Here is a 10,418-nt window from a genome sequence, read left to right as displayed (position 1 = left end):
ATTAGAGCCTCCAAGTCCATAACCACATTGGTGATGTATTAATTTTATGTTTCCTTATTGGGTATGATACCTAATATCGCTGATTAGGGTTTGAGGGACGTACTATAATATATGTCGCCACACAAGAGGATCGGTCAAAACACTACCCAAATATGAAGCAGTGATTGCTATGGACGATATGGATCATGAGAACGATGAAGGTGAAGAGATTTGGTTGTCAGAGAAAAAGAATTACACTATTCTGAATCAAGAAGAAGTTGTCAAACTGCAGGAGGATGATATTGAAAGATTGTCCGCTGTTTTTGCCCTGTCGAAATCTGATGCATGCTTACTGCTCCTTCGTTCGAATTTGAGGACTTTTGATCTCGCCGATGCATGGTTTGATGATGAAACTAAAATCCGAGAAAACACAGGCTTATTGAAGAAACCCATACTCGATAATACCAGTGAAGATCTCAGCACTAGTTGCCGACTATGTTCGTCAGATAGTAATAGTTCTAATATCTCAGCAGCTTCTTGTGGAAACCAACGAGTTTGCGCGCGTTCGTGTAATACTGCAACACCTTACCATAACGACAATGACCTGTTTCAAGAACCTGGTCAGGACGTTAGAGGAGGGATTTTAAAGGTACTGGAACGTGAAGCAGGGTCGTTTCAATCCTCGACGAACTGACATAAAGTTAACAAGAACACCAGATTTTTGATGCTGTGTAAAAACCTCAAAATAGAGGAAAAAGCACAAGCTCAGAAAACGAACTCAACTAGATGAATTTGTATAGTCTTACAACCTCTTTGTAAACCCTATACTATTACAAATCCCTATCTCTAGGCAGAGCTTCTTCTTCTTCTTTCTCTAATGATCTTCTCTCAACACACAAGAGAATCACAATCACACACACAACAAGTTCAACTCAACAAGGAACAGTTGAACTTGTAACCTTACAAAATATTGCAGCGGAAATACTATCTCTCAAACGCTATACGTGCATAGATAGTTCTCTGAGAATAATTTTACAAAAGGTAGTCTGCAATGAGGCACCAATACCTCCTTTATATGCATCCAATAATCTTTCCCAAGTCCGCTCCTTTGATCAACGTCACTAACCTAATTGACATCCAATTAGGAATTTTAGTTAGTACCAAATCATGACACAAAGACTTAACATGTATATAAAAGATCTTGACAATATACTCCAATAATTAATGAGAGAACATCCTAAACCATGTAGGATTCTTTCCTCGTGCAAACCAATTCCAATTAATATTAGATGCATACTCATATTAGATGAATCATCAGAAAATCATATATTAATGAATACAAATTCTAACTAAGTTAGGACTTTGTCTTCATGAGTCACACGCCCCAAAAAGGACTAGTATCACCTGCAATAATATTTCTTTCAACAAAAAGACATATAACAATAAAGTCCAATTTGTTTTGATATAGGAATGCCAACTAAAACATATACCAACAGATTTCCAGAGTTGTCGTGCAGGGAGTCGTCGAAGCTAGTTGGACTTGTGACCGCTGTAATTATGTGAATGCAATGTCTGCTTTTAACTGTGAGATTTGCGGTACTGCAGACACTGCAGAGGGTGAATGCGGCGGTTATTGGTCTTGTGACAGGTGCACCTATTTGAATCCTGCATCCACCCGTACCTGTTCATTGTGTTCATCATGATTCGCATAGAGCTGAATGAACAGATACAGGTTACTGATGATTTTGTTTATTTTTGAATTCTTAACTTCCAGCCTCATGATTTTATATATGTCAATTCATAATTTAGTTTTGTGAATGCTCTTTTCAGTCTCTAATTTGCTTGCATAGATTCTTGGAATATCCATGTCATGATTTGGCGTTTTGGAATTGTTATATCCCTAATATTTTATGTTTGGCACAGTACGTAATATATGGTTTTATGATTTTTATTGTTTTACATCTTGATCCATGCATCTTGTATGTCGAGTTCAAATAAGTTACCTTCTTCCTGCTAGTTACAGATGACTGACTGCTAGCTTCTTATTAATAACGGGGCCGTTCGGGTTCTATTCGCTTCTACTTTCTAAATAGATGTTTAACATATAACATGAATATTATATATATACACAGAGCCATTCAGAAGCGGACGTCCGCAATCCAGAAAAAGTGCGGACGTCCCTCCTCCCAGCCTAATTCAGGTGCCAACAACTGCTCTTCTCTTCCTAGACGGAGACATAGGCAACCCAGAAGGCGTTGCCGTCGCCGTCGCCGTGAAGATAAAAGCCAATCTGACCGAGATTGAAGGTCTGGCAGGTGAAACTTCACGAACCATCAAGGTCCACGGTAAACTCGTAGCCGGCGAGTCCACCGGCAAGAACGAAGCTCAAGATGGAGGTGTGGTCTCCGTGTAGCAAGAGCCACACCGTTGTTAGCGCCTGATCGGGACGAGAAAATGGCTGACGGCGACTCATTCGCACTTTTATAGGTTTGTGGATGTCCGCTCTCAAACAGGCCTATATATATATATATAGGGCTTCTTGGCTACAAATGTCCGCACCAATGGTTTTGGTGCGGATTTTCATTTTTGCACCACTTTTCGATCGAATTTCCTCATCTCCACCGTCTAGTCCTAGATAATATTGTGTAGATCATCTCTGCAAATTTTAGCCAATTTGGTAATCGTTAAGGCCCTCAAACTCGAAAAACAAATGGACGGACTGAATTCTGTCAAACATGAATCGTTCATGTTTATAACAGAAAGACGCAATTTTGAGGGCCTTAACGATTACCGAATTGGCTGAAATTTTGCAGAGATAATCTACACAATATTATCTAGATACTAGACGGTGGAGATGAGGAAATTCAATCAAAAAGTGGTGCAAAAATGAAAATCCGCACCAATAGTAACATTTGTAGCTGAGAAAAATCCTATATATATATATAACCTTTATCAGGTCTAAATATCCCATAGTTATTCAAAATGTACGGATTTTGCCAACATAACTACTTTTCGGTCATATTTTTCGATCATAGCCAACTAGTATCTAGATATGTATATATACACATAATCATCTATGTAAAATTTCAGCTAAATTGGTGATCGTTAAGGTGTCGAAACTATATGATTACAATGAGCGAACAAAATCTGTTCAAAAATCCGTACATTTTGAATAAATAAGAAGGTTTATGTAACATCCCGGACCCAATTTTACCTATTTACTAGGTATTCCACGAGTTACTGAGGAATTGAACGGTGCTCAGTAATTTAGTAATTTAACACTCGAGTTTATTGTCGAGTTTTTCTCAAAATGTTTAATTCTTCTTTTAAGGCTCCTAGGTCGTAGTGCGCGTCGACACGAGTTCTCTGATGTCCTCGGATTATTTTTGGGAGCTTCGGACTATTTTCTACGATTTATCAAAGAATATGGGTCGTTGATCTTTAATCATCGATCATCTGCTGTCAATTTCTGTTGTTAATTAGAGGAAGATGTTAAATAGAGGAAGACTGGTCAGACCCAGTCAAAGAACCCAAGTCGGGTTTGACCGAGCCTAACCGAGTCTCTCCCTCTCTCTCTTTCGTCTCCGTCGCCTCTACGCCGGAGCGCCGCCGTCCGGCCACCCTAGGCGACGAGATCGCCGCCGTTCTCTTCCTCTCCTCCTTTCCTTTCTAGCCCAGCACGTAGATCACGCGTGCAACCAAGATCGATGGAGATCGAAAGCTTGGGTGCTTCACTGTTGTTGCCGATGTCCGGCGAGCTCCGGCAGGGACGACGACTTTGAAGGGTATATTCTTGTTCTTCTCACTCTCCTCTTCCTTTCTACGTCCTTGAATGTGAGCTTCAGACCCTAATCTGGAAACTCCTTCCTTCTCTTTTCTGAGTTTCAAGCTCCTAGCTCCGGCGGCCAACATTTAATGGTTTCCGGCAAGTGTTTCAGGTTTTGCTGGAGCTGATGAGGCTTCAGTACCTCTTGTCTCCTTCCTGACGTCCTGCTAAGCAGCAACAGGCCAAGACGATCGGTTGTGAAGACTTGAGGTGTTGCCGCTGCTCTGTGGGAGGAACCACGAACCCGGAATCCGGCAAGAGAGCTACCGCCGGCAAGAGAAGTTTTGTTGCCGTCTGAAGGTAATCTTCTTGCATATAGAGTTGTTTGGGTTGCTGCTGTGTTGATTGTGGTTTGAGAAAATTGGAGTTTGGTTGCTAATATGAATGTTTTGGTTGTTGTTGTCGATAACTTGGTGATTTGGAGGTTACGGGGAGGCTATGGCGAAATTCTGGCAAGTCCGGCAGAACCCGTGAAGGTAGCTTGGCGACTTGCCTTTTTGTTGAGTGGTAGTTTACGGTTTAGAAAACTTGCCATATTTGGAAAGTTTCTAATTTAGGAAACTTTCCTTTTCTAGAAACTTTCTATTTATAGAAACATTTTTTGGGTGCCCTTAATAATTTAGTGGTTTTCCGGATTAATGTGTTCCGTATATTTGAGTCTTTGAATTTACACTAGTTTGGTTAATCGATTCCAAAGGTTGCCAAAACGATCTTTTAAGCGTAAAAGTTGGGGAGCATTGGTGTTTCATGAATTATTTAAATGACGCCAAGTGTGTAATGGTTAGTAGAATTTTTGATGATTTTACTCGGATCGTTAAGTCAAAGGTTAATTTGGAAATGTCCAAACTTCATTAGTTGGCCTACCCTAAATCAATTGGTCAAACTTGGTCAATTCTGGTCAACCCAGGAAACCTAGCCAAACTAGGAAGAAGTTGAATCGATGATTATTATGGAGTCCGATCTGACCAATTTATTCTTCTGTTTATCGTCAGACATGTGATTGGTTAGAGAGCGTGAATAGTTGGAGGCAGAGCTCGAGGAGTATTGCAAGCATTAGAAGGCTAAGGCCTGATACTGTGAGTGGACTTTTGTTTTAAATAATATGTATGCAATGGTTGATTTTTAGGCAATTTATTTTGTTGGAGCATTTGACGTCATTTTATTTTGACGATTTTATTTCTTTTGAAGAGTTACCGAAAATGGGATTTTCGGTGAATATAATTATATATTGATGAAGAGAGTATGTATATAAATGCTAGCTAGCCATATGTGTCTGTCCACCTTAATGGCGTAGCATATAACCGCATTATGGTGTGACGTGAGCGTTGGACGTGAGCGTAGTAGCCCTATATGAGTGCTTAATTCATATAGGGGGTATGGACACATATTTATACACTCATCTGTACACCTTAATGGCGTAGTGTAGCACCGCATTAAGGCGTGACGTGAGCGTTGGACGCGAGCGTAGTAGCCTTATATAAACCCATGAATTTATATAGGGAGTATGGACGTGTGTAAATACATACATATATTTTAGCCTGAGAGGCTCTATTTTATAAAGCTTTGGAGACTAGCCGGAGCTAGTCGTGTTATTGTTAGTTTATGAGTTGAGAGCTTTTGAGCTTGTTGCATGCAGCATAATTTCTTTGGAAAATAATAATTGGGAATGCATAAATATTTTTATTGAATTCTGTTTTGTCCACTCACTCTAACGGTTTCAAATGTTTTCCCCTGGGCCCTTCGTTTTAAAAATGCCCAACTTGCAGGTTAGCTTAGTTAAGGTCGGGCGTACTTGGAGTCGAGGCATAGTTCGTATTATAGCTTCCGCTTATTTGTTTTTCTGTCTCTTTTATTCCTTTTAGAGTTGCTCTGAACCAATGAATTGTTTGATTTGAGATTATATTTAGAATAGTGAATAACTTGGGAGGTGTTGTGATTTGGGGAGCACGTAGGCTCCAGGAGTTTAAGGTTGGATTTGGATTTTCAGAAGTGTTTGCAGGTTCTATTCGGAAAGGTTGTCCATTTTCAAGAGAGGTTATGTCGAATTTTCGGTAAACTTTCCTTGGAGGTGGTCCCCGCAGGATTTACTTCGGGTTTCAGTGTGAAATTCGGGATGGGTCCTGATAGTTTATATCTGAAAATGCTTGATATACCATCTTTATCAGATCCAAATATTTTTATTTATTGAAATCTCAATTGTGTCGATAGTTAGCAAGGAAGAAAATTTTGGTGATTACGGAAATTTCGACCCTCCAAAATATGGAAATTTCGACGGAAATTTCGGGGAAATATCGATTGCAATAAAAAAAATGAGAAAATTGACGGAAATTTGAAAAAAAACAAGGAAAAACAAGGAAATTTTAAACCAAACTTTAAGAGATGTTTATTTTCTATATTATGTATTATATTTGAAATGAAAACCTTGAATAAACATTGATCTATAGGGAGTTATAGTAAATTAATGTGAAAAGGTTAGTGTTGTTGGTGTTGGGTATTTTTGGATAGTGAAAAGGTGAATTGTTGTTGGCGTTGGGTATTTTTGGAGTTTGGTTGGGAAAATTGAGAGTGAAGTCTCAAACTCTCTTTTCTCTCTCTCTCTCTCTTCTTCTTCCTTCCCCGAGTCTCTCTCTCTCCCTGCCGGATTTTCTTCGCCGTTGTCCGGCCAAGATAAGGGGCGAGCTAGGTGTCGAAATGAAGCTTGGAGCACCATCTTCACGTCTAGGTAGGTGACTGGTTAAGTTGCGCCGTTGTGAGGGAGGAATTGCGCCAAGAAGGTGCGGCTGCACAGTGGCGGAGTCGTCGTCGGAACTACCTTTTTCGGCCACCATAAACGGCGCGGCTGGTCTTGTTTGGAAGCTCTCCTCCCGTACAACAAAACCTCAAAAGGTTTCATTCCCTCTTGATCTAGGTAGGGAGAATCGGTGAGTTGAAGTTCTAGGGCTTAATTTACTGTTTTGATTCAATTACCCTATCTAGGCTTCGAATTTGTGTTTGTGCTAGTTAGGGAAGTTGTTGTGCGTGTTGAGAGGAAGATTGTGTCAAATTTTGGTGAGCATTAGAGGTGGCCGGAGTTGGGCTACCAGTGGAGTAGACGGCGGCGCTGCTTCTTTTGGGAAATTTTTTTGGGTGATTTCAGTAGTTTCGGTCATATATCGAAAATATCGTGATATATCACGAAATATCTATAGTTTCGGACCAAAAATTCTAGAATGAGAAATATATTTCACTGTGTGAAAAAAAAAACGAAATTTTTGACGATATTATCGATTTTTTCTTCCTTGGTTAATAGGCATACCCTTATACCACAATGTTTATACTATTGTGGTTGAAACCTGATTGAATGAAGTCATAATCATTTCATCCCAAACATCTATCGCATCCACGATCAATACAAAAAACAAATTGCTAACGAAATGTCCTACATTAATAGAAAAGAATTGGCGTGCTAACCAATATTATATATATCAACTTAAACCACCATCCATTGCTCATATGTGACTCTATGTAGTAATAAAACAAGTTTAGGCAGGATTATGTCATATCATGCTCATATATATATTAGGACATATGGATAGAAACTGTATCAAGCTGTCGATGTATTATTAGCTAGCAAGTTATAGCCTGGATTTTTTTTATTGTGTCGATCAATATTCTATTATTGGATTGTAATCAAATAATTAAACAAACTAAAGCTTGATCATATTTCCAAGTTGCGTGCAGAAGTGCAGAAGTAGCTACTATATCTTGCGCAGGAGAAGATTATGCGTAGGAGAAGATTCGTGACACTAGAAAAGAGAGACAAAGAAAGACAGAGAAGCAATGAGAATATAGGTTGGACCTATACTAAGTTCATGCATCATATATGATGTTGATGACTTTGAAAACCAGCTGCATTTTAATTAAGAGATTAATCTGGTTCAGAACCATACTTCAGGTAATTATCTGATACGGGAAATGACTACATATGCAATTGATTAAGGACTCAAATTTTTTACAAAAAGCTAAAATGCAATGAAGGTAAACTCTAACAAAAGATACGATTAGATGCAACAATGCATCTGATAACGCACCAGATATTCTATCTGAAAAGTTACTAATGATAATCGACCTCGATAGAACAATCTTTCATCTAAATAACCGGTGATATGATCAACCAAGCATATTCATCGTCCATCATATACGTCGAAGAGAGGACCATTTCAACCCGTGTTACTGTTTATATAGTATGATAGATTGTCATAATATTTAAATTTGGTGAGAAAGGATACGACCGGTGATGGGATCAAATTCAATAATAAACAAGGATATACCATGAATCCTTATAAGGTGGGTTTGCTATATATATTGATAGAGGTTTGTCTGTTATACCATATGTCTAATTGTATGACACATGAGGGCTTTTAAAGGGGTAAATGGTCATTATATAGTCATTTAGTTGTTTCTTCAATCAATGATAGTCACATATCTTGTGATGCATGCTATATTATATGGTATACTAGAATTTTCTTATTGACAAAAGCTGCTACAAGCCTGCAAGTCGATCCAAACATAAATTGCTTTTAAATTGCAATATGTTACAATAATGAGCTGCATTGTTCAATCATGCAGATTCATAATTTCTTAGTGAGTGGATGGACCTTATTGCTGTATAGTTATTGATCAAGAAAAAGTTGCATGATTATGTTAGATAGGGACACCATGTCTTAGTTGTTTATGTAATATCTTATGTCACATCCCGACCTTTATATTTTTACCTTATTTACTAGCTTGATTATAATAAGAATTTTTACCGTTTCGATCATTGAGTTAATAGTTTAATTGGTCCCTAGAGGTATTTTTAAGAGATAATTAGTTTCGGGGAATTATTCGTGGGAGAAAATATGACGACGGTAAAAATGGTAAATTTTAGCTAGTAAAAAGTAATTTTTATGCGGGTATTATTTTTCGAGGTGTTTTATTTTTGGGTTTGGGTTGTTTAAAAGGATGGACCGGTTTGGGGTGTGAGGCCCAAACCCAGTTTTTTTTCTTCTTCTTTCCTTTCTTCCTCTCTTCTTCCCGGTTTCCTCCCGAGCCTCTCCCCCGCCGGAAACTTCTCACCGCCCGACCGCCTCCGTCCGGCCGCCCCAGACCGCCGCACCGGTCCCAATCGATCGGTCTCCGACCCAGCTATCTTCCAGGACCGGTGACAGCCCCCTAGCGCCGCCGTGAGAGAGCGGTGCCGCCCGAAAGGTTAGGCTGCCCCGAACTTCCGGTCGTCGGAACTCCCTCCTCCGGCCACCAATCCGGGCAAGCTTGGTACGGTTTTGTAGCCCTCCTCCTGTGCAGCAACCCCTCCAATCAGCTCACTCCCTCTTGAGCTAGGTAAAGAGAAATGTGGAGTTGAAATTTCTAGGGCTTTTAGGATGTTTTTGTTCGATTAGCCTAGTTAGGCTTGGATTTGGGTGATGTGTTGGTCAGGAAAGTTGTAGAGCATGATGAGGAGATTATTCTGTCAAAATTTCATAGGTTTTGGAGATCGCCGGAATTGGCCTCCGGCCGCCGCTGCCGGCGGAGCCACCGCCGGTTAAGAGATTTTTAGGGTTTTAAGTGTGGAATATTAAGAGGAGTATATTGATGTGATTTATGGAATTTTTGGATGAGATTTGGATAGGTTTGTGAATTTCCGAAGTTTGGTATTTTTGGCGGTTAATTAATGTAAGATCAGGCCGTAGGATTTAAGTCGTATTTTAGGGAGGTTGTATTTACGACTGTTGAGTATGATATTTAAGTTCGGATCGTTCCGATTTAAGAATATTGAAGTTAGGCAATGATGAGCGTATTTATGGCTCTCGGGTAATTTTGCCTATTTTGATTAAATATTGGATTATTGGTTGGGAAATTAATATTATATTTGGAACAGGACGTGAGGAGGCTCGAGCAGACGAGGCCCCAGATCGACATCAGGCTTAGGCCTAATTTGTGAGTGGACTTTTATTTGAAATAATATGCATGCTATGGTTCATGATTGAACATCTCCTTTTGTTGGAGTTTTGACGTCAATTAATTTTGACGCTTTTATTTCTCTTAGAGAGTTACCGAAAATGGGATTTTCGGTAAATATAAATATGTATTTATGAGAGAGTATGTATAGAAAATGCTAGCTAGCCATATGTGTCTGTCCACCTTAATGGCGTAGCATATAGCCGCATTATGGTGTGACGTGAGCGTTGGACGTAAGCGTAGTAGCCCTATTTGAGTGTTTAATTCATATAGGGGGTATGGACACATATCTATACACCCGTCTATCCACCTTGATGGCGTAGTGTAGCACCGCATTAAGGCGTGACGTGAGCGTTGGACGCGAGCGTAGTAGCCCTATATAGACCCATGAATTTATATAGGGAGTATGGACGAATGTAAATACATACATATATTATAGAGTCTGAGAGGCTCGATATTTTATGAGATAAAAGTTTTATCGCTTGCGGCATGCATTCGATTTTTTTCTTAGAAATTAATTTGGGGAAACATAAATATTTTATTTATTATTTTATTTTTGTTCCACTCACTCTAACGTTATTAAATGTCTTCCCCTGGGCCCTTCGTTTTAAATTTGTCCCAGTCTGCAGAGTTC

This window comes from Fragaria vesca, linkage group LG6 (assembly GCF_000184155.1).
Source record: "Fragaria vesca subsp. vesca linkage group LG6, FraVesHawaii_1.0, whole genome shotgun sequence".
NCBI classification, from domain to species: Eukaryota; Viridiplantae; Streptophyta; class Magnoliopsida; order Rosales; family Rosaceae; genus Fragaria; species Fragaria vesca.
Note: the sequence above shows the minus strand (reverse complement) of the source record.